Source organism: Saccopteryx leptura, chromosome 6 (assembly GCF_036850995.1).
Source record: "Saccopteryx leptura isolate mSacLep1 chromosome 6, mSacLep1_pri_phased_curated, whole genome shotgun sequence".
Taxonomy (NCBI): Eukaryota; Metazoa; Chordata; class Mammalia; order Chiroptera; family Emballonuridae; genus Saccopteryx; species Saccopteryx leptura.
Window position 1 is genome coordinate 189512351 of NC_089508.1, and position 25216 is coordinate 189537566.

Sequence of the window (25216 nt, forward strand, 5' to 3'; positions counted from 1 at the left end):
ACCATTGAGCCAACCGGCCAGGGCCAGCTTTTAATTTTTTTAAAGATTTTATTTATTTTGTTGGAGGGTGGGTAGCAAGAAGGATCAACCCATAGTAGTAATTGCTTCCTATATGATATGTGCCTTGACTGGGTAAGCCTAGGGTTTCAAACTGCTGACCTTACCATTCAAGGTCAATGCTTTATCCACTGCACCACCACCCGTCAGGCCTGATCCTACTTCTTGATCAATGATGTAACTTTAAGGTCTTGGGCTAAGGATAAAAAATCCTACATGGGTTCTGATAGTTTTAATTTTTATATAAAAGCCCATCTTTTATTTTACTGAGTATTAACCTTTTCCATTTTTTTTAATGCCATTACCTCTAGTAGCATAAATAAAAGCGGAAAGCTCTCCTGGCTCCTCCCATCCAGTTCCTGTGGGACCCGGAACCAGCTGCCTTCATGAGCGGCGCTGACTCTCGGAGCTTCCTCGCCTCCACCCCGTAGGCTCTGTGGGCCAGTAGCTGCCCTTCAGGCTCCTTCCCACCTGCTGACCGCTGACACATTTCTGTTGAGAGCGTAAGGACTGTTCTACCAAACTCCATTATTAAAGACTGAGTTGTGGCCCTGGCCGGTTGGCTCAGTGGTAGAGCGTCAGCCTGGCGTGCGGGGGACCCGGGTTCGATTCCCGGCCAGGGCACATAGGAGAAGCGCCCATTTGCTTCTCCACCCCCACCCCCTCCTTCCTCTCTGTCTCTCTCTTCCCCTCCCGTAGCCAAGGCTCCATTGGAGCAAAGATGGCCCGGGCGCTGGGGATGGCTCCTTGGCCTCTGCCCCAGGCGCTAGAGTGGCTCTGGTCGCGGCAGAGCATCGCCCCCTGGTGGGCGGAGCATCGCCCCTGGTGGGCGTGCCGGGTGGATCCCCGTCGGGCGCATGCGGGAGTCTGTCTGACTATCTTTCCCCATTTCCAGCTTCAGAAAAATACAAAAAAAAAAAAGACCGAGTTTTGTCCGAGGTGAATGACCCGTGACCCAGGGGCATGGGCAGAGTGGGAGAAAGACATTTTGATTTCTCCCAACATTCAAGGTAGCATCCAAGACATGAGCAGGTGTCTGACCTGGTGGCTTACTTTAGGCCAGTGGGTTTTTAAACCTGAGCAACTTGAGCAAGCATCAGACTCACGGGAGGGCTTGTTAGCAGACACCTTGCTGGGTGTCATTCCCGTGGCTCTGATTCAGTTGCATTGGACAGGACCCGAGAACTGGCATTTCTAACAGGACCTCATGGTGCAGGGCTGGGGGCCACACTTTGAAACCCACTGGCTTAGAGCTGTCCCCTGAGATCTGATGCTCTAGCTCCCTGGGCAGCAAACTGCGGCTCACGAGCCACATGCGGCTCTTTGGCCCCTTGAGTGCGGCTCTTCCACAAAATACCACGTGCGGGCGCTACCTCGATCAGGAATGTACCTGCCTATATAGTTTCAGTTTAAAAAAATTGGCTCTCAAAAGAGATTTCAATCGTTGTCCTGTTGATATTTGGCTCTGTTGACTCATGAGTTTGCCGACCACTGCCGGCTGAAACGTATTTGATCTTACATCTTGTAGTAGATGGTTTCATAGTTAGAGATGCCTCCCACTCCAGTGCACACACCCCTGTGAAGGTGACTGCTGTCCCTCCCAGCCGAGGTGGGGTCTGTTCCTCCATGGCCTAGAGTCTGGGCGACCTTGTGACCTGCTTTGGCCAGAGGATGACAGAGGCAACCTTGGATGAGCTCCAGACCTTCAGTCTCAAGGGGCCTTGTGGCTTATTCTTTCACTCTCTGGGACTCTGCCCTGAGACTATGATGGAAGGAAGTGAGTCTAGTCTGAAGAGGACAAGAGGCCACAGGAAGGAGAACAGAGGCCCCAGCCAATGACCAGTACCAATGTCAGACCCACGAGTGAGGGCATCTTGATTTTTTTTTTTTTCCTGAAGCTAGAAATGGGGAGAGACAGTCAGACAGACTCCCGCATGCGCCCGACCAGGATCCACCCGGCACACCCACCAGGGGCAACGCTCTGCCCACCAGGGGGCGATGCTCTGCCGCAACCAGAGCCACTCTAGTGCCTGGGGCAGAGGCCAAGGAGCCATCCCCAGCGCCCGGGCCATCTTTGCTCCAATGAAGCCTTGGCTGCGGGAGGGGAAGAGAGAGACAGAGAGGAAGGAGGGGGGGTGGAGAAGCAAATGGGCGCTTCTCCTATGTGCCCTGGCCGGGAATCGAACCTAGGTCCCCTGCACGCCAGGCCGACGCTCTACCGCTGAGCCAACCTGCCAGGGCCGAGGGCATCTTGATTTTGCAGCTCAGTTGACTGCTGGCTGGGGTTTGTCCACCTCGGCACTTTGGACACCGAGTTTGGAGCTCCCCGTTGTGGGGCTGTCCTGTGTACTGTAGGATATTTTGCAGCATCTTGTCTTCTACGCACTAGTTGCAAATAGCATCTACCAATGATGCCTCCAGACATTCCCAATGTCCCTGGGGGGGAAGGTCACCCCTGGTAGCGCTGCCCTACCCGCACAAGGCTGCATAAGTGAGTTCTGGGAGAACCAGCCAAACCACAAGATCACAAAAAATGATCAACTGCAGCTTTAAACTGGAACATTTTGGGTAGTGCATTATGCAGGAATAACCGAGCTACGATGCTTACTTCCCTGTAGTGGTTTCTCGCCAAGGTCCTCCTCCCTAAGCCTCAGCATCTCCCGCTAAGGATCCTAGTTCCCTTTGTTGAATTGTTTGCCACTTTGCCACCCCACGTTCCTCTTTGTCGTTTGACTTTCCCATGAAGTAGTTTGGCAGACATTTACGCAAGGGTACCTGGCAGAGAAAAGCGAGGAGCAAGACCTTGGGCATTGCTCAGGGTGGTCACACGGCTCCTCAGAGCATCCAGACTTTCTGATCCCTCGCCTCGTGTGCCCGGCCACCGAGGCCCGGCACCTGGTAGGATCTCACTGTTACTCATGACAAACACGGTCTTGCCCAAGTCACTGAACTTCGTGTGTGTGTGTGTGTGTGTGTGTGTGTGTGTGTGTGTGTGTGACAGAAGCAGAGAGAGTCAGAGAGAGGGACAGATAGGAAAGACAGACAGGAAGGGAGATGAGAAGCATCAGTTCTTCATTGCAGCACCTTAGTTGTTTATTGATTGCTTTCTCATATATTCCTTGATTGGGGGGGGGGGAGCTCCAGCAGACTGAGTGACTCCTTGCTCAAGCCAGCAACCTTGGGCTCAAGCTGGTGAGCCTTGCTCAAACCAGATGAGCCCATGCTCAAGCTGGTGACCTCAGAGTCTTGAACCTGAGTCCTCTGTGCCCCAGTCAGATGCTCTATCCACTGTGCTACCGCCTGGTCAGGCAGCATCACTTAACTTCTCTTATCCTCCCTTTCTTCATCTATACAATAAGGAAAGTAATGACACCTCCCAGGTTTCTAAAAATAATTTTTTTTTGAATGTCATGTGGATTTTATGAGGTTTTCATGAGACAGGGCACAGGTTAAATCCTGTGAAGAGCCAGGTAGTAAATATTTTCGGCTTCACAGACCTTATAGTTTCCGTGACAGCTACTTCAGGGCTCACCCTGGTAGGTCACCCATAGATAATACATACTTGCGTGGGTGCGGCTGTGGCCAACAAAGACTTTATTCACAAAATCAGGTGATGGGCCAGATACGGCCCATGGACCGTAGCTTGTCAACATCTGAGCTAAAGCGTGGAAAGATGTTGGCCTTTGTCCAGTATAAGGAAGGCACTCCGTAAAGGAGAGCTATTGTTGTTATTCTTATCCTATTATTATTACTTTATTCCTTCAGCAGCCCTGCTCTTCCGCTTTCCATTTTTTGGACTTTCTTTTAGCATGGTCGTTTGGTTCTATCTATGGAGATTGGAGGAGAAGTTCAGTCTCATTCTGGCCGACGGTGGTAGCCGGCTTCCAAGATGCTCCCGGAGAGCCTTGATTTCTGGTACTCAGGAAGAATAGAGGCCACGTGGAGAGAAGCTGAGGTCCCCGGTCCCTGCTGCAGCAAGTAGGGCTGACCTGGTAACCAATAGGTCATTGTAGAAATGCCGTGTTTGCTAGGTCATAAAGGACATTGTCATTTCCTCCTCACCCTCTTTTGGATTGTTCGCTCTGGGGAAACTAGCTGCCGTGTTGGGAGGACACTCAAGCGGCCCGTGATCTACATGGCAAGTAATGAAGGCCTCCTGTCAATATCCAGGGTGAACTTGCCAACCACTGGAACAACCTTGGAAGTGAATTTTCTGACTGCAGGGAAGCCTTCACATGGCTCCCACTGACGTCATTCTCCTGAGAGACCTCAAGCCAGAATGAGCCAGTGAAGCTGTCCCTGCATTCCTGACCCATAGAGACTGTTTGAGATAATAAGTGTTCATTGTTTTAATAAGCTGCTAAGGTTTGGGGTCATTTGTTACACAGCAACAGGTCATTAATGCACCAGCTCTCACAATGGAGAGTTGTCCATATTAACTGGCTGCCCCCAGGTAGGGTTTGCTGGTTACCTAATGCTCTGCATGACAGAATAATTTGCAGAGCTGCGAGCACTTGGCCACTGCTGCTACATACTGTGGACAGTCCCCTCATCGTGAGGGATCTGACTCCAACGTGACCACCTAGTCACATCTCCCAGAGACTTCTCATGCAACCCCATCCTAGCCATAATTATTAAAACCACACTACCAATTACACAGGTATTAATGCTAATAAAACTATCATTCATTGCATACTCCTAGGGTGCTGTGCCCATTCTTATTTAGTTCTTGGGACAGCCCTATGAAGAGTGTACCAGTATCAGTTTCTTTTTTTTTTTTTTTTTGTATTTTTCTGAAGCTGGAAACGGGGAGAGACAGTCAGACAGACTCCCGCATGCGCCCGACCAGGATCCACCTGGCACGCCCACCAGGGGCAACGCTCTGCCCACCAGGGGGCGATGCTCTGCCCCTCCGGGGCGTCGCTCTGTTGCAACCAGAGCCACTCTAGCGCCTGGGGCAGAGGCCAAGGAGCCATCCCCAGCGCCCGGGCCATCTTTGCTCCAATGGAGCCTCGGCTGCAGGAGGGGAAGAGAGAGACAGAGAGGAAGGAGGGGGTGGGGGTGGAGAAGCAAATGGACACTTCTCCTGTGTGCCCTGGCCGGGAATCGAACCCGGGTCCCCGCACGCCAGGCTGACGCTCTACCGCTGAGCCAACCGGCCAGGGCCTCAGTTTCATTTTATTCAGATAAGGAAACTACTTTTTGAAAGGTCGCAGAGCTCGGGGCTGAGCTAGCGCGTGCACTGAGCGTGCCCAGCCTCAGAGTCTGACACACCCCCTTCTATGGCTTTGGTGTCCGTGCAGACTGTTCCCTCTTCTGGATGTTCCCTTTGCGCTTCTCCAGCAGGTGAACACCTGCTTATATTTCAAGACCCGGATCCAATATCACCTCCCCTGTGACACATGCTCTGACATCCTCAGCCTGTTAAATGGCAGCCACTGTTCCACAGGCTGTGGAAATAAACCAAATAAAACCATAAAGAACAACAGAGTTTCTGCATTAAAAAAAAAAAGATTTTATTTATTCATTTTGGGGTGGGGGGGGGGTGAAGAGAGAAAGAAAAGGAGAGAGAGGAAGGAGGAGGGGCAGGAAGCATCAAAGCTGTGCCTTGACCCAGCAAGCCTGGGGGTTTATTTGTTTGTTTGTTTTTTTAAAAGACTTTATTTATTCCATTTTTAGAGAGGAGAGAGAAAGAGAGAGAAAGGGAAGGAGCAGGAAGCATCAACTCCCATATGTGCCTTGACCAGGCAGGCCCAGGGTTTTTAACCAGCAACCTCAGCGATCCAAGTAGATGCTTTATCCACTGCACCACCACAGGTCAGGTTCAAAGTCCCTGCATTGGCCCTGGCCGGTTGGCTCAGCGGTAGAGCGTCGGCCTAGCGTGCGGAGGACCCGGGTTCGATTCCCGGCCAGGGCACATAGGAGAAGCGCCCATTTGCTTCTCCACCCCACCGCCGCGCCTTCCTCTCTGTCTCTCTCTTCCCCTCCCGCAGCCAAGGCTCCATTGGAGCAAAGATGGCCCGGGCGCTGGGGATGGCTCTGTGGCCTCTGTCCCAGGCGCTAGAGTGGCTCTGGTCGCAACATGGCGACGCCCAGGATGGGCAGAGCATCGCCCCCTGGTGGGCAGAGCGTCGCCCCATGGTGGGCGTGCCGGGTGGATCCCGGTCGGGCGCATGCGGGAGTCTGTCTGACTGTCTCTCCCTGTTTCCAGCTTCAGAAAAGAAAATGAAAAAAAAAAAAAAAAAAGTCCCTGCATTTAAGAAGGGAACATTCTGGTGGGAGAAATGAACAGATTCAAACAGGTAAATAAGATCATTTTGGAGGCAGAGCTCACTGCGTGCTGGTGGATTGGTCTGGGGAAAGGTCAAGGACAGAGATGACTTGAAGAGAACACCTCAGTATGTCAGGGCTGGCTTAGGGAACTGCATCCTGGGGGGAAGGGGAACTTTAAGAAGATAAGGTATGTGTGTGTGCGTTTTAGGGGAGGGATTTGAGGCAGGAACTGAATGGCTCTCTTTTAGGTGTGTTACGACGTTTTATGTCCTGCTGGACATTCAACTATCTCATGGGCAGTGCCCTCTGGATCTGGAGTTTTCATGGATCAGTCTGGGTGGGAGATGTCATTTTGAATCCGTCAGTGTACAGATGGTATTTGATGTCACGACAATGGGTGCTATAAGCAGAGAGATGACGGAAAAAGAAAAGAGAGGCTCAGGACTGGTCTTTCCTGTGTTCACGTTAGTGTCCCCCTCCTCCTAGCTCCACCACACTCTTTCTTTGGGACTTGTTAGAATGGTTTGTTCCTCAGTAGACTGGGAGTGTCTTGGGGACAGGCAGGCAGGCACTGTGTCTTATCTCTACCTCTGTCATGCTGCCTGCGATTCCCGACCCCTGGCAGGTTCTCGCTAAGCGTTAACTGGTGTCATGTGATTGAGGAGGAACTATTATCTTCATGCAGCTCTAGGTTTGCCACGGTCAAGTTCAGGGGTCCCCAAACTATGGCCCGTGGGCCACATGCGGCCTCCTGAGGCCATTTATCCGGCCCCCGCCGCACTTCCGGAAGGGGCACCTCTTTCATTGGTGGTCAGTGAGAGACGCAAAGCATGGCATCGCTCACGTACAGTACTACTTCCAGTGATGTGGGATGCACGCCTCACGGCTCCGGAAGCACATCACATCACTTGTTACATCTAGCAGTGACAAATATGGAACCGGACACTGACCATCTCATTAGCCAAAAGCAGGCCCGTAGTTCCCATTGAAATACTGGTCAGTTTATTGATTTAAATTTACTTGTTCTTTACTTTAAATATTGTATTTGTTCCCGTTTTGTGTTTTTACTTTAAAATAAGATATGTGCAGTGTGCATAGGGATTTGTTCATAGTTTTTTTTTATAGTCTGGCCCTCCAATGGTCTGAGGGACAGTGAACTGGCCCCCTGTGTAAAAAGTTTGGGGACCCCTGGTCAAGTTCATGCTTTTGGTCTTCCAGAATACAGCTATGTTCCTACCCTGAGGTAGCCCGGTATCTGAGGCATGACAGCCAGGAAAGAGGAGTGGTCCCCACGCCCACAGGGGTGGCTGTCAGGAGGTTGGGTGGCCAGAGCACTGAGCTTGGGTTGCTAGGGGCCGAAATTGAGTGGTGCTGACCAGGACAGATGGGGAGAGCCCAAGAAAGAACCATTAAGGAAAGCGATATGGGATAAAGCAGATCACTCTCCCAGAAAATTTAAATATGTGTAATGTAACTGTGGTTCAGCAAATAGTAGAATTTGTACCAGAAAAATAAAAACAGAGAAGGGGAACAAAAGTTATCAATGATGGTTATTCGATGGACTGTCAGAATCTGAGGGAGGGAGGAGAAAAAATGAGGAAGGAGGAGTTCAGTTTTGCTGAGTGTCAGATGGTTTCTATAAACTTGCTACTGAAGTTTACCATCGGCATTTCACGGAGAGAAAGCAGAGGTTTGACAGCAGACTGCTAGTATTTGAACTCAAGTTTGTCCAGCTCTAGAAGCTACCGAGAAACGAAAGCTTGATGGGCCAGTAAGAAGAGAATTAGACTTGGACCAGGCCTGAGTTCTTTGAGCAAATCAAAGATGTGGACTTATTGTCGTCTGGTTTCCATTGTTGCTGGTGCGAAGTCAGCTGTATGCCCAGTTCTTCTTTTTAAGGTCATGCATTTTCTCCCCCCTCTAGATACTTTAAAATTTTCTTTTCATCTTTGGTTTTCAGTGGTCATTTTTAGCCATGTGCCTAGGTGTGGATCTCTCTTTATTTATCCTGCTCAGGATTTGTAGGGCTTCTTGAGTCTGTGGTATGATGATATCTTTCATCACTTTTGGGGAATTCTCAGCTGTTATCTCTTCAAATATTGCTTCTGCCATATTCTCTCTCTCTTTCCACTGGGCCCTTAGTAAACACATGTTAGCTCTCACTGTGCCTCATGTCTTGCCTTATCTTCTATATTGTATATCCTTTTGTCTCTCCTACTCTATTCTGATAATTTCTTCTGAACTAAAATAGTTTTCCAATTACAAAAAAAGCTAAAACTATCCTTTGAGTGTTAATTTTTAGATATTGTATTTTTTAGTTCTAACATTTCCACTTGGTTCTTTTTTATAGTTTTCAGTTCTCTGCCCCAAATCTCGGTTTTATCTTTATTTTTTTTATTTCCTAGAATGTGGTAAGTATAGGTACTTTAAAGTCTGCGCTAAGTCCAACATCTAAAGCCTCTGTGGGTCTGTTTCTATTGTTTGTTGATTTTTCTATTAAAAAAAAATACTGCTTTGCATTTTTGTGCCTTGTTATTTTTTATTGCGTTTTGGGCATTATATTTGCAGACTTGCTTGCAGAATTCTTTTTTTTTTTTTTTTTTTTTTGTATTTTTCTGAAGCTGGAGACGGGGAGAGACAGTCAGACAGACTCCCGCATGCGCCTGACCGGGATCTACCTGGCACGCCCACCAGGGGCGACGCTCTGCCCACCAGGGGGCGATGCTCTGCCCCTCTGGGGGGTCGCTCTGCCGCGACCAGAGCCACTCTAGCGCCTGGGGCAGAGGCCAAGGAGCCATCCCCAGCGCCCGGGCCATCTTTGCTCCAATGGAGCCTTGGCTGCGGGAGGGGAAGAGAGAGACAGAGAGGAAGGAGGGGGTAGGGGGTGGAGAGCAAATGGGCGCTTCTCCTATGTGCCCTGGCCGGGAATCGAACCCGGGTCCCCCGCACGCCAGGCCGACGCTCTACCGCTGAGCCAACCGGCCAGGGCGCTTGCAGAATTCTTTTGAGGCCTCCAATGATATTATTTCCCTCCTAAGAAGATGTGTGTTTACTTCTGTCTGGTTCCTGGGACACCAACAATCTAGGATGACTCAAATCTAACTTTGAAGACTTGAAGCTGAGCTGTAGCCTTTGCAAGGGCCTGTCTGCTTCTGGTTTACTCGTACCTTAGAGAGCACCCTTTTGGAGTCCCGATCCAAAGCCAGGCCCAGTCCAACTCTCAGTGGGCCTCAGATTCCATCCCTGCTCCTTTAGCCCCGGGAGGCTGTCAAAAGTGCCACTCTGCCTCTCAACCACCCCTTGCAGAATTAGCAAACGCTCCCGGGTCTCCAAGCAGTTCAGAGAACGGACTCCCTGCCCCGGGCTTCCTCCCTCCCTTGGATTCTGGCTGCTAATGCTTCATTATCCCATCAGCTCTCTGGTGGCCGGAAGCAGTGTTTGTTTGTTTGTTTGTTTGTTTGTTTGTTTGTTTGTTTTACTCTGAATAATCTTCAGTTTTATTAGAGCATAAAATAAATGTTTATTAAACAACAACAAAAGTTAGTTGGTGATATTTTTCACTGGACTTATCCCTTTTCTTTTTCAAAAGACATTCTGGCAGACACAATTCTCACACAGCAACCACTTCTGAAGGAAAGCTCGTGCAGACTTTCCAATCAGCTTATTTTACCTTTGCGCGCATTAGTGACAAATCCTCACACCTGAGGCAAAACGGTCACTCTGAGGACTAATGATTCATAATAATGATGATGATGTTACACTTACTGAGAAGAAGGGCGGGGTAATTTTATTCTTGCCTTTGAGTCTATTAATAGCATCCCCATTTCACATGCGCTGGGGGAATGACGGAGATGAGCAGTATCCCTCTTCTTTATTCTAAGAAGATTCATGGCTTTCTTCCGTCTGTTCCCTTAAGGACTGCCTTGTGCTGCGGCTTTTCTGTTTGTCCCCAGTGGAGTGGCCGTTGGTCTGAACGGCCCCTTCACTGTTACTGATGCTGAGAGTTCAGTCTTCCAGGCCTTATTCTCCTCTCAGGGCTGCCACGAATGACTTGTAGGACTGGGGTCCCATGTACCTTTGTTTCCTCGTCAGTCAAAAGAGGACAATGACCCTCTTGTCCATGTCCCTGAGTCTCATTTTTATGTCCCACCTATGTATGGAATCATATAATTCTTAGTTTTTTCTGATTTACTTATTTCACTCCGTATAATGTTATTAAGGTCCATCCATGTTGTTGTAAATGATCCGATGTCATGTGGGGGGGGGGGCGCAACGGGGAGGGAGGGGGAGGGGAGGGGCACAAAGAAAACCAGATAGAAAGTGACGGAAGACAATTTGACTTTAGGTGATGGGAATGCAACATAATCAAATGTCACAATAACCTGGAGATGTTTTCTCTGAACATATGTACCCTGACTTATCAATGTCACCCCATTAAAATTAATAATAAATTTACATATATATAAAAAAAGGAATACTCAAGGTAAAATGAAAAAAAAAAAAAAAAAAGAGGACAATGACACTGAGCTTACTCATTTCACAGGTTACTGTGGGAGCCAGCCAGATAAGGGGCGTGCAAACTTGGAACCCAATGTCGGTGCAAAGTGCCAAAGCCCGTCTCCCCGTGACCCCTGTCCCAGGCTTTGCAGAAGCAGAGGAACTCTCTGGGAAGGGGGGCCCACGCCCACTCCTGCCCCGCGGTGCTCCGCCCAAAGCACTTGGCCGGGGGCAGTCCACGCAGTGACTTTCTAAGCATTGGGCTGGTTAATGGTACATTACTCATCGGGTGAGTCTTTTTAATAATTTTTTTTTTTAATTTATTTTTTTCTTTTCTGAAGCTGGAAACGGGGAGAGACAGTCAGACAGACTACCGCATGCACCCGACTGGGATCCACCCGGCACGCCCACCAGGGGCTACGCTCTGCCCACCAGGGGGCGATGCTCTGCCCCTCCGGGGCGTCGCTCTGCCGCGACCAGAGCCACTCTAGCGCCTGGGGCAGAGGCCAAGGAGCCATCCCCAGCGCCCGGGCCATCTTTGCTCCAATGGAGCCTCGGCTGCGGGAGGGGAAGAGAGAGACAGAGAGGAAGGGGGGGGGTGGAGAAGCAAATGGGCGCTTCTCCTGTGTGCCCTGGCAGGGAATCGAACCCGGGTTCCCCGCACTCCAGGCCGACGCTCCACCGCTGAGCCAACCGGCCAGGGCCCAGGTGAGTCTTGATGATACTTTTCCTTACTCTTTTTTTCTAAATAACCGCATTTCAGGAAGCATCCCTGGATTATTATTATTATATTTTCTTTAGTTTGTGTCACTAAGAACTTTCCATGAGCGGACCCACAGTGTGCACCAACAAGGAACTGGGACTCAGCTAGGAGAGAGTCACCAAGCCTGACCTTCTCGGGCCAGCCAGGCCTGTCCTCTGCCCCCGCCCTCCCTGCAGGGGCTCCTCTGGGACTCACTCTGATTTTGGCCTTTGTGAACTGTGCAGGCCGGGCCTGACCCTGCCGATCTGTGGATGTGTGGGCAAGACAGGTCCCAGCGTCCTGCCGGGGTTGTGCGTGTGAGGGGAGACCTGTGATGCAACGTGATGGCATTTGTGACAGGGTGAGGGAAAGAGATTGCGGGCTGGGGCGTCAAGGGTGCGATTAGATTAGAGCCGGAGTTGCCTGTCTGGCAGGGACGGGAGAGCCGGTCCTGCTCTCCCTGTGCGGAGGAACCCACGTTCGCACACCGGCGGGAGCGATGGGGCCCTAGAGCAGCCGGCCGTAGCCCAGTGGTCGCGGCCAAGCTCAGCCTGGGCGTTTTCTTTGTAGCCTTCTCTTCTCTTCCTTATCTGCATTCTTTTTCTGAGCTCATGTGTTTCCCCAATAAAGCTGCACCGTCTGGCGGGAGAGGTTGTCAGGTCCCTGGAATCTTGTCACTGGCGGCTCAGGTCCCCTACCCCCCCACCCCCCCTCGCCGTTGTGTTCTGTGCATACACCTCTCTAGGGCCTCTCAGAGGCAGGGAGTAGTGTGGTTGGGTGCCGAGACCTTGGCTTTGGCGTCAGAGTCACCAGATTTGAATCCTTGCTTGATGTCTAGCTGGGTGACCTTGGGTGAGCTACTTAACCTCTCTGACGCTCAGCTTTCTCATCTGTGAAACGCAGAGCAGTGCTATCCCCCTTTTAGCTGCCCTGGGCGCTGCGTGAAGACGCACCCTGTTTCTACTATCAATTTTGTGAACCTAGTATGCATTCAACGAATGGCACTTCCCTTCTCTTTTCATTCTTTTGTGGTTGATCCCCCCCCCCCCCCCCCCCCCCCGTTAAACATGTAAGGAAAAGCTTTTTGGTGACGAGTACGGGATTCAGATAGAGTAGTTAAGGTGCACTGTAGTTATCCTCCCCACCCCCGCGAGCGTGGGGATCAGGGTGGGAGGGGTGGGTGGGGAAGAAGCTCTGGAGAGAGGCTTGTGAGCTGAACTGTGAGCTTGGTGCTACCGTCGTCCGTTCAGTGGCCGTGGGCCTTCCGCCTGCTCAGCACGGAGCCCCAGCCCTCTCTCTCTGACTCTCTGTGTGGACCCCCCCCCCCCCCATTATGGCTGGAATCACAAGGGTGGGAATAAATTATCTTCTGCCATTTATTCATATTTTCAAAGTTTTTTTTTTTTTAATTAATACCCTTATGTAGAGTTTTCTAAACCTCAGTTGTTTGTCATAACTAGTCAATATCTATATATTTTCATATATCATATTTTAATTTAAACTGATGCAGTTTTTTTTTTGTTTTTTTTTTTTTTTACCTGAAAACAGTTCAGCCTTGAAATATAAGCTATCATATCCAAGAAACCATGGGTTTCTGTAATGCATAGGTGACTGTCAGGTCCCTTGTCCCTTCTTTAGAAGGGAAAGAAATTTGGGAGAAACCCCTGGCACGATGCATTCAGGCGAAAAAAGAAAAACAATGACTATCATCTCCCTAAGTGACTAAAAGTACAGACAGCATTGGCCCTGGCTGGTTGACTCAGTGGTAGAGCGTTGGCCTGGCGCGTGGATGTCCCAGGTTTGATTCCTAGTCAGAGCACATAGAGGAAGCATCCATCTCCTTCTCCACCCCTCCCCCTCTTTCTTCTCTCACTCTCTCTCTCTCTTCCCCTCCTGCAGCCATGGCTTGATTGGAATGAGTTGGCCCTGGGCACTGAGGATGGCTCCATAGCCTCTGGTGCTAAAAAGAGCTCTGTTGCTGAGCAACAGAACAACACCCCAGATGGGCACAGTATCACCCCCTAGTGGGCTTGCCAGGTAGATCCTGGTTGGGGCACATGTGGGAGTCTGTCTCTCTGCCTATTCTCCTCTCACTGAATTAAAAAAAAAAAAAAGAAGCACAGACAGCATTTAAATGTGTGGCTTTCTGTTGTCTTTCTAGATGTATACTTCACATAATTGAGATCACATCCTAATGCTTTCCGTCCTGATTTTTCCACTTAATGTAAAAATTACAAGCACTTCCCCTTGCCAATATTTTTTTCAAATTTGATCTTGATGACTGAGCTTCCTGTGGTGGCCCAGGTTGGCATTTCCACCGCACAGACCCCCTGTCCACAGGCTGTGCACCTCTGGGGGGCTGAGGGTCCTCTGGGGAGGGCAGAGCTGCCCTCCACCCTGCCGCCTTCCGCTCGGGGCTCAGAGAATTGTGCAGCCCACATTTTGCTTTCCGCTGAAATATTTTTGGTTGATCTTAAGGATGCTTTTGGGGTGGAGGACACAGTGATTTCCAGCTGCGGTCGACACCACGAATCTTTCGCGTGGTAAAGTGACATGAAACTCCAAACGAAAACAACATTATCTGTCATGAGCTGGGTTCTTCAATCTAGAGAATCAGAGGACAGCCTCTCCAGAACCAAGCAGGAGCCTCGTCACTGCCCCTGTCCCCGGACGGTGCGGAGAGGACGAAGCATTCCCGTCCCACTCCTCCCAGTTTGCTCTGCGATGCTCCTCTCCCTTTTTCCTGGATTTACAAGGGATGGCAGTGACAGTTCCACTGGGAACCAAATGTCTTGAGACTCACTAAGGACGGAGCTCTGAGGCCCGGCCCTTTCCCTTGCTCCTGAGCCCCTCTGCGGCCTGGTCACATCCGTGTCCTCCCACAGTGGCCGGGCTCTGTCTGCCATCCATGTCCGAGCGAGTGAGCCAGTGCCTCTCGACCTGGCAGGAGGGATTTGAGCGTCCAGTGCCCTTCAGAGGCGCAACTGGGAGCCAGGACGTGCCACCGAGAGTGTGAGGAAAGACGTGACCGGCGGCTGGGGACCACTTGTCCATCAACTGGCAGCCAGAGGCTCATGGAACGTGCTAAATAGGACGGAGGAGGCCCGGGCTGTTTGTGGCACCACAACAAGCCCATTTACATGTCTTGTTTGGACAGAATGGCTGAATAAAGCACGTCCAGCTGCTTCCCCCACAATCGGTGGTGGCCGCAAGGGCACTGGCTTGCTTTGGGGACCTCAGCATAGCCCCCCGGTAGCCAGCATGTTGGAACTGGAGCCCCAAACTGGTGGCTGCAGATGGGCCACCCTGGTGCTCAGGGCCAGAATGTTGGACCCTCCCAGGCTGGACAATAACAACACCAATTATGACAGTGACGGACAAAACAGACCCTAGAGCAGGGGTCGGGAACCTTTTTCGCTGAGAGAGCCATGAACGCCACATATATTAAAATGCAATTCCATGAGAGCCATACAACGACCTGTGTACGTTAAACATTATCCAATAAAAATTTAGTGTTGTCCCGGAGGACAGCTGTGATTGGCTCCAGCCATCTGCAACCATGAACATGAGTGGTAAGAAATGAATGGATTGTAATACATGAGAATGTTTTATATTTTTAACATTATTTTTTTATTAAAGATTTGTTTGCGAGCCAGATGCAGCCATCAAAAGAGCCACATCTGGCTCACGAGCCATAGGTTCCCAACCCCTGGTCTAGATGGTTCCATATATATAGCATCACACATCTCAACTAAGAGCTGGGATGTATGACCAGGTGGTGGCTCAGTGGATAGAGCGTCAGCTTGGGATGCTGAGGACTCAGGTTTGAAACCCCGAGGCCGCCGGCTTGAGTGTGGGCTCATCCAGCTTGAGCACAGGGTCGCTGGCTTGAGTGTGGGCTCACAGACATGACCCCATGGTCACTGGCTTGAGCCCAAGGTCTCTGGCTTGAGCAAGTGGTCACTGGCTTGGCTGGAGCTCCTGGCCAAGCCACACATGAGAAAGCAATCAATGAACAACTAAGGTGCCGTAACTATGAGTTGATGCTTCTCATCTTTCTCCCTTTCTGTCTGTCCCTGCTTGTCCCTCAATCTCTCTCTCTCTAAAAAAAAAAAGAAGAAAGAAAGAAAGAAAGGAAGAAAGGAAGGAAGGAAGAAAGGAAGAAAGAAGGAAAGAAGGAAAAAAAGAAAAAAGCAGGGAGAGCCGGTTCACATTGCTACAGGGTCAGACTTTTCATGGTGCTTCTAGAAAAATCCTCCCTTCCCAGGCGGAGGGGCGGCTGGAGGTGTTTTTCATTGGACCCCTCACTTCCGGTTGCCCTGCTCCCCAGGTTTGTCCCTCGGGGCACCCACTCCCAGCCCGGGCCACCCAGGGGCAGCGGGCCGCTGATGGGGGCAGTCCCGCAGCTGCTCCCTCCAAATTCTCTGGGATTCCAGGCCGGGCGCTGGGTGATTACACCGCTGTTATCTGGGATTAGCTATTTTCGCTCCTGTATTTATATCCTGGAAGCTGCGGCTTGATGCTGCCAGATGCCAACGTGGGCAAACTGCCCTTCCTCCTGGGCCCACCTGCTGTTCTGCTCACACCCGGCAAGGTGGCAGTTGGTGGCCACCAGACTTGCCAAGCCCTCCGCCCCCTCCCCAAATGTCCAGAATTGTGAACTGAGACACAGGGAGGGGCTGGACCTGGGCTTGCGAGGGGTGGGGGCAGGGGCTGGCAGCGTTCCCTGCAGAAGACGCCTGTCACTTCCCTAATCCCCTGAAGTCTTGGAGTCTAGGAACCCTCTGGCCTGCCCCCCAGCCCCCTGTGGAGCGTCCCAGCTCGCACGTGAGGATTGCAGAAGGGGCCCTCTTCGTAGCTGCCCAGAAAAGCACCAAGTGCCCACAAGTCCCAGACTTAAGTGCAGGGGGGATTAGAAGGCCCTGCTCTGTTGAACTTGGTCCATCTTTGTTTCACCCCACCCCACCCCACCCCACCCCTCTTCTGGCTTGTCAGGTCTTCTTTTAGGAAACAGAGGTTTTTCAAAGGTATGTCCTATCTCCCTGGGATGGGACCAGGGGACTTCAGCAAGCGACTTAATAAATGCAGCCTGTTGCTTAGTGGGATTTGCTCCCACCTCTGGGGAGGATTCTTCTGTGGGCCTGGAGGGTTGCTTGAAGACCCTCTCCCTCTCCTGGGAGAAAGCAGACCATGCCAGGCCCCAGAAGATGCTCCGGGTACAGCCCTGTGGCACTCCGTCTGGAGTTCCCTGCGGGGTGTGTGTGTGTGGGGGGGAGACAGCGTGGCTGTGCTCAGGTGACTGCTGCCTCCCAGGTGCCCAGGATGAGCTCTGCCTCTCTCTGTGCCTCCCGCCTGGGCCCATGTCTCAGGGTGGAAAGCTCAAGGGTGGCAATGAATGATCCCTCCTAGCCCTGTTTTAAAACATTAAAAAACCAGGAACACTCTACGAAGACACCGTGTCCTTGGTATGTGCTAGACCAGGGGTCGGGAACCTATGGCTCGCGAGCCAGATGTGGCTCTTTTGATGGCTGCATCTGGCTCTCAGACAAATCTTAAAAAAAAAAAAAAAGGTTAAAAATATAAAACATTCTCATGTATTACAATCCTTTCATTTCCTACCGTTCATGTTCATGGTTGCGAGTGGCTGGAGCCAATCACAGCTGTCCTCCGGGACAACACCAAATTTTTATTGGATAATGCATAACGTACACGGGTCGTTATATGGCCCTCACGGAATTACATTTTAAAATATGTGGCGTTCATGGCTCTCAGCCAAAAAAGGTTCCCTACCCCTGTGGTAGGCGGACTATTAACATGGCAGACACTGAGGTCAGAGGAGGGAAAGCATCCACTCAAGGTCACCCAGCGGCGGAGAGGTATAGAACCTGGTCAGACCAAAGTCTTGGCTTGAAAGCCAGTGCCTGTGAAATAATTAAAAAAATTTTGTCAAGCCTGACCTGTGGTGGCACAGTGGGATAAAGCATAGATTTGGAACACTGAGGTCGCCGGTTCAAAACTCCAGGCTTACCTGGTCAAGGCACATATGGGAGTTGATGCTTCCTGCTCCTCCCCCTTCTCTCTCTCTGTTTTTCTCTCTCTCTCTCCTCTCTAAAAATGAATAAATAAAATTAAAAAAAAAAACACAAAAAAACCCACCAAAAAAACAAAAATTTTCTCAAAATTATCTCCCCCCAGACCACTCAACTAATGCTGACACCTCTCTCCCAGAAACAACATCTTTCAACCCATTCAGCTCTTTATTCTGGCATTGGCTTCCGTATTTCCACATAATATATACACGAAGCTATCAATCTGACCATGGCCGCCTGACTTCTGATCCCAGCAGGTGAGGTTTGTCATTCACTTATACCTTCTCTTTTTCTTACCCTCTGATATAATGTATCTTAATATTTTATAAAATGCTTATTTAGTATTTACATTATTGTGGCTTTGCCAGCATTGTTCACTTTTTATTTTATTTTGTGTTACAGAGACAGAGAGGGACAGATAGACAGAAGGGGAGAGAGATGAGAAGCATTGATTCTTCATTGTGGCGCCTTAGTTGTTCATTGATTGCTTTCTCATCTGTGCCTTGACCGGGGGCTACAGCAGACTGAGTGACCCCTTGCTCAAGCCAGTGATCTTGGGCTCAAGCTGGTGAACCTTGCTCAAACTAGATGAGCCCACGCTCAAGCTGGCGACCTCGGGGTTTGGAACCTGGGTCCTCCACATCCCAGTCCGACGCTCTATCCACTGCGCCACCACCTGGTCAGGCAGCATTGTTCACTTTTGAATCTGATAAATCTGTGATTAAATTTCTTTTCTTGAACATTTTTTTTTTTTTTTTTTGCTTGCTTAGGTTTCTTTGAATAACTGACCAGTTGTGCCTCATGCTTCCTTGTTTTCTGGGAGAATATCCTTCAACAGTTTTCTCAGAAAGGTGAATTCTTGAGATCTTGCATGCTTAATATGTCTTAATTTTAAATTTTCACTTGACATATAGTTTGGCTGGATATAGAGGCTGAAATTTAATTTTGCTAAGACTTTGAAGTCATTTCTCCCTTTTTCTCTGACTGGTGAGAAGTTGGCTACTGTTTTATTCCCTGATCGTTTTGTATGTGACTTGGTTTCTTTTTTCTCTGTGGATGCTTCAGTATCTTTATCCTTGCTGTTTGCAAATTTCAGAATGATGTTCCTTGAAGTAGTTATTTATCATTTATTGTGCTGGGAACTTTGAGGGATTTTAAAACCTGGAGACTCAGGCCCTGGCTGGTTGGCTCAGCGGTGGAGTGTCGGCCTGGCGTGCGGGGGACCCGGGTTCGATTCCCGGCCAGGGCTCATAGGAGAGGCGCCCATTTGCTTCTCCACCCCTCCCCCCTCCTTCCTCTCTGTCTCTCTCTTCCCCTCCTGCAGCCAAGGCTCCATTGGAGCAGAGATGGCCCGGGCGCTGGGGATGGCTCCTTGGCCTCTGCCCCAGGCGCTGGAGTGGCTCTGGTCGCGACCAGGCGACACCCCGGAGGGGCAGAGCGTCGCCCCCTGGTGGGCAGAGCTTCGCCCCTGGTGGGCGTGCCGGGTGGATCCTGGTCGGGCGCATGAGGGAGTCTGTCTGACTGTCTCTCCCCGTTTCCAGCTTCAGAGAAATGCAAAAAAAAAAAAAAAAAAAAAAAAACCAAAAAGAAAAAAAAAGAAAAAAAAAACCTGGAGACTCATGTCCTTTGATTTTGTGAAAACATTTTATGGTATTTTTGTGACAATTTCCATTTCATTTTATGTACTCTTATTTGCCGGAACTCCTATAACTTGAACTTTCATGTTAGGCTCCCTGAATTAATTCCCTAACTTCTTTTTAATATTTCTCACCCATTGTCATTTCTTTGACTTTTTATTGGGAGATTTATTGGGAGAGGCCATCTCAGGGGGGAGAGACACTTAATTTGATTTTCCAAATTTTTGTTGAAGGTTTGCACATTTCATCAATAAGTAAGCAAAAAAAAAAAAAAAAAAAAATTCTGAGAAGTTTCTTTTCTTTTGGCTTTTCTTTTTATGTGGTAAGCTGTTTGTTCTTGTTTCACTAGAATAATACCTTTCTTCTCTTATTATGCAGAGGATATTAATTCTAATTTTTTCACGTTTTCTTCTGGGCCCTGCGTTATTATCTCGGCTTGCTCTGGGTTTCTTTGTTGTCTTTTTCTGCTTTGATTTTTTTCAAGGTCCTGGTAACCCCTGCCTCTCAGTTCATATCTGAATCGAAGGCTGACTGGAAGCTCTGTGTACTCTTCTTTAAAAAATTGAGATATAATTTATAGACTACAAAATTCATTCCTTTAAAGTGTACAATTCAGTGGCATTTAGTATATTTACAAGGTTGCCCAACCATCACCACTGTCTAATTCCAGAGCATTTTCTTCACCCCAAAGAGAGACCCTGTCCCCGTTAGCAGTCACTCCCTACTCCCCCTCCTCTAGCCCCTGGCAACCACTACTATGCTCTCTTTCTCCACGGATTTGCCTATTCGGGACATGTTCTATAAACAAGTCATGCAATATGTGACCTCTGGTCCGGCTTCCTTCAGTTAACACAATGGTCTCACGGTTCATCTATATTGTAGCATGAATCAGCCCTTCCTTCCTTCTGAGGGCTGAGTAATATTCCACCATACAGATAGACTGCAATTTGTGAATCCATTCCTCAGTTGATGGGCTCTGTGTGTGTTGTTTTTTTTTTTTACAGAGACAGAGAGAGGGATAGACAGACAGGAACGGAGAGATGAGAAGCATCAATCATTAGTTTTTCATTGCGCGTTGCAACACCTTAGTTGTTCATTGATTGCTTTCTCATATGTGCCTTGACCACGGGCCTTCAGCAGATCAAGTGACCCCTTGCTCGAGCCGGCGACCTTGGGCTCAAGCTGGTGAGCCTTGCTCAAACCAGATGAGCCCGTGCTCAAGCTGGTGACCTCGGGGTCTTGAACCTGGGTCTTCCGCATCCCAGTCCGATGCTCTATCCACTGTGCCACCGACTGGTCAGGCGGCTCTGTGTATTTTTTTAAGGAGAGTTTTCAAACAGTTCCCATCTCCATTCTTTGTTCGACCTCCATCTTCTGTGAGAACCCGGCATGTCCTGGGCCTGAGCCTTCTGGGGATTCTGTAGAACAAATAGTACGTCCCCTCCCCCGCCCCCCGCAGCCCCACGGGTCTGACTTGCTTCCTCTCTGCCCACCTGCTCACACTTCTCTAGGGGCTTGTGGTTTCATACATTCGGGGTAAGGGTTCCTACTGCCTCCTGGTTTCACTGATGATGCGGTTGGTGCACGTTTCTTCTTCTTGTCCTCATCTGGTTTCTAAGAGGAAAGTCTTCGTCCCACCATCTTGAAACTGAAAGCCCACGCACGGATGCATCTTCTCGTCTTAAAGCACAGCGTGTGGATCAGATGGGAAGGGCGAAGGAGAGTCATTCACTTACTTAGTTCATTCAACAAATATTGATCCATCATCTACTCTCTCTGGAGACCTGTGTTAGGTTCTGACCCTCACACATTAGGGAGAGGCCTAGGCAAGTCAACAGACCCCGGTGAGACAGTGCTGAGCGCCAGGATGGTCGAGAAGGAGGGCGCACCGCTCAGGGGAAGAACTCTGAACGGGCGCGAGTAAAGCTTAACCTTTCCAGAACACTTTCACCCACTCAGGAGGACCCCCATTAAGTCAGAGATGAGAAAGCAACCCTCCACTGTGTCCTGCCTGCCACCCAATCCATGTCCCTTTGGCATGGGGAGGGCTCCCTGAGCCGTCCCAGCTCCCTGCCGCGCCGGGAGATAAAGGCACTCACAACACCGACTCTGCGTCTGTGGGAAGTTGGCCCAGAGCCTGGCTGTCCCTGGGATGTGGTGTGGACATGGTGTGAGCGATGAGTCCTGGTGGAGGAGGGCTCATAGGCTTCCAGACAGGCCTGACCCACGTGGTACGTGGCCGTGTGGACAGAACTGTGTTTTGAACCCAGCCCTGTCTGTCCCATGTCGTCTCAGTTCCCGAGTGTGACACAAAGGGACAGTTACAGCACAGAGGCTCCTAGAACAGGGACTGAGACAAAGACCGCACCTCAGGAAGGCTTCAGCTGTCAGCGAAAATGATTGGGGGGGGGGGTGCGCGTGTGCGCGCAAACACATCTGCCCTTTTTATGGTCAGCGCTGACCTTTTTCTGCCTGTTCTCTTTATCCCACGTCTGTCGATGTAAGAGCAAAGGGGGTTGATGCTGTGTTAATATTAGCCCAGCTCAGGGAAGTGGCCGGGCCAGCTGGATGCCTGGGTCCCTGCTCTGGGCTTCTAGAAGCAAGGGTGCTCGGTGGTGAGGGGGGGTACAAGGGGAGGTCTCTGGAGGGCTGAGGGCGGGCAGTGGACTCACACTCAGCTCAGCAGCACTGCCAAGGGAGAGAGCACAGGTCTTTTTCTGTCTCTCTTCCAAGGCAGAAATAACCCTGGGGGAGGGTGCATAGTGCGTGAGCCTGATTTAGCTGAATATATTAGGAAGACATTTCTAATCAGGAGGGTCTTTCACGAAAGAAGGAACCGCCTCACGGGGCCAGGATGGCTCTTTCTCAGTTTCAGGGGAGGTCGCAAGTGGCTAGAGGGATGTCAGACCCGGTCACTTTGGTCCTTCCCAGTCTGGACTCTACAATCTTAATACTAAGCAACGATCCACACCTACTGAGTGCAGGCCATGTGCTGCTTTGTAGCTGTTAACTTACTTAATTCTCACAACACCCCTCTGAGATAGATATTATTAATCATCTCTGGCCCATTTTACAGCTGAAGAGCCTAAGGCTCAGAGAGGCCGCTGAGTTTATGTTCTGTCAGAGTGAAAGGCGTTCTGTTGTCGTGGTTGAGAGCTTGGACTCGGGAGTCTGTCATGCTGTCCCAGCCATGTGGCCTTGGGAGAGTTCCTTCCTGTCTCTGAGCTTCAGCCTTCTCATCTGTGAAATGGGCACAACCACAGTCCCTCCATTGTTAGTCCCCTATCTACATACAGAGGTCGGTAGCCACAACCCAACCCACATCTGTGCGGTCGTCCCAAGTCTCTGCATGAGCGTCGTCATTAGAAGTGGACATGCTTCTCCAAGCGGGCGTATCGTAATTCACTTATCTACCGTAGCCATTGTTGTGATTAGTTCACAACTCACAGGTACGTCTTCACAGATGCACACAGTCCTCTCTGCCACCTTATTTTTTGTCTCCTTCTCTTCCGGAATCTGTTTACTATTTCAACTGATACTGCTTCTAGGGCAAGGACGTTTCATACCTGGAAACCATGGTGGGAGGTGGCGCGTCTTGTCTCTGTCGCTGGAGTTGCTCTCTGAGCGGTTCAGAGCAGCCGGGCTCTCTGTTCAGTCTCTGACGGGCACTGGGGCTGAGAACCGGGCAGGGTGGATCTCTCCGGGCCGGTTGAAATCTGAAGCTCGATGTTGCCTTCCAGTGAGAACTCCGGGAACTGCAGGCTGGCAGCCCTGGGGGGTGGGGTGGTCTGTGCCTCTGGTGGTGGTAGTGGAGGGGGCGGTTTCAGGTGCAGGGTTGAGAGAGGAGCTGGACATTTATTTCCTCCAATCTCGAGGAGACACGGATTGTGTTCAGAGATGGACCGATTACATGATGGTGACCAGGCCGCCGACGCTCTGAATCCTGTTTTCATTCCATTCTGTCTTATGGTTGATTTCCTCTCTGGAAGAAGAAGGAAAAGAAAGTGGTGACGATCATCGTGACTTATGGTCCCCGGTATTAAATGCCTACTGCGTGCCAGTCTTTTTGTTAGGCAGTTTATGTGCATTATTGCTAAATTTTATTACAGTGCTTTTTTTTTTTTTTTTTTTTGTATTTTTCTGAAGCTGGAAAGGGGAAGAGACAGTCAGACAAACTCCCATGTGCGCCCGACCGGGATCCACCCGGCACGCCCACCAGGGGCGATGCTCTGCCCACCAGGGGGCGATGCTCTGCCCCTCCAGGGCGTCGCTCTGCCGCGAACAGAGCCACTCTAGCGCCTGGGGCAGAGGCCAAGGAGCCATCCCCAGTGCCTGGGCCATCTTTGCTCCAATGGAGCCTTGGCTGCGGGAGGGGAGGAGAGACAGAGAGGAAGGAGGGGGGTGGTGGAGAAGCAAATGGACGCTTCTCCTATGTGCCCTGGCCGGGAATCGAACCCGGATTCCCCACACGCCAGGCCGACGCTCTACCGCTGAGCCAACCGGCCAGGGCTATTACAGTGCTTTTATAACCGCCGTTTTACCAATGAGAAAGTGGAGGCCCCGAGAGGTCACGTGGCGTGCCTGAAGTCACCCAGCTTTCAGGTGCAGGAGCCAAGTTCAAAGTCAAGCCTGTTAAAAGCTCTGCCCGTTTGATTCTCTGCCTCCCTCCCGCTCCGTGCCTGTCTGCTCTCTGCCTGTGGAAGCGTTAGGCTGGTGTCAGCCCGAGCCCGGGTTGGTTGGGCAAATGCCTAGGTCACACCAGTTGTTTTCACAGCTCCTGGCCCTGGTGCCTTCCCAGAGCCCCGCCTCCTAGGCCCCCTGGGAGGCTCCGTTGCTATGTCAGCCCCCCTAGGGGGCCGTATAGTGGGGACCAAGCCCTTGTTCCGCCCCAGTGGATTTGTCCTGGTTCCTCAATGGTAGCCTCAGAAAATCAAATGGTGCTGACTTCCCAGTAGCACAGGGTGTCCGGGCCCTGCCTTGCAGGGTAGACGGGCCACCCTGTCCCGGAGAGGGAACAGTGTGGGCTCTGCCAGCCACCCCACCTGCCCTGGTGGCTAAGGAGGCAGCGCCAGTAGCTCGCCCTACACTGTACCCACCCCTCACCCCCTGCCCTTTAAAACAGTATCGATTAGGTTACAAAACCAAGAAAGTGTAAAAAAAAAAAAAAAGGAAAACAAATACTTATTCTTTACAAATCCTAATTTCCAGATAAACCCTATTCATTAAAAGTAATCAATACATCCCAATGGCAAAAACTAGTTCAAACAGCACAGAAGAGCCAGAAAGAAAAAGGCGGAGCCTGAAAGCAACTGCTGGGATTCCCTTCACAAACTTCCGTTTGCACGGACCCGCAGACCACTAACGCATGCGCTTACGTACACATAGCGCGGCTCTGCCCCTGCCCACACTCGGCTGTTTCCCATTCAATGTACAACGATGACGTTTGTCGGGACCTTTCAGCATCCGCAGGGGCTACGTTCTTCTCCATCAGGGCTGAGCCGGGCAGAGCTGGACCAGCCGGGATTGTTTTAAGCTGCCCTCTAGCGGTGGGCACTGATATTTTGGTGGTTCCAGTGTTTCCTTAAGCTCTCCCAGCAGATGGTCCCTCCACCCCTACAGCCGGTGCAGGAATGAAGCTGCAGCAGCGAGGGCCCAGGTGAGGCACCGGGAAGCAGCCTCCTGCCCCAGCCCTGCCCCGTCTGCCATGGGAGGATGCCTGGAGGTGCCGAACTGCTGCCCTCTAGTGGCCTGGAGACGGGGCGCCTCTTGCTAACTAACCCGTATGTCAAAATCCCACCCAAATCCTCCCCACCAAGTTCAGCTCATCAGCCAGTTCTTGGTGTGAGGCAGGGAGCAGAATCTTTGGTCTTCATTCCAACGACCCTCCCATACCCGTGGCTGCATCCAGCACTCAGCCTCGG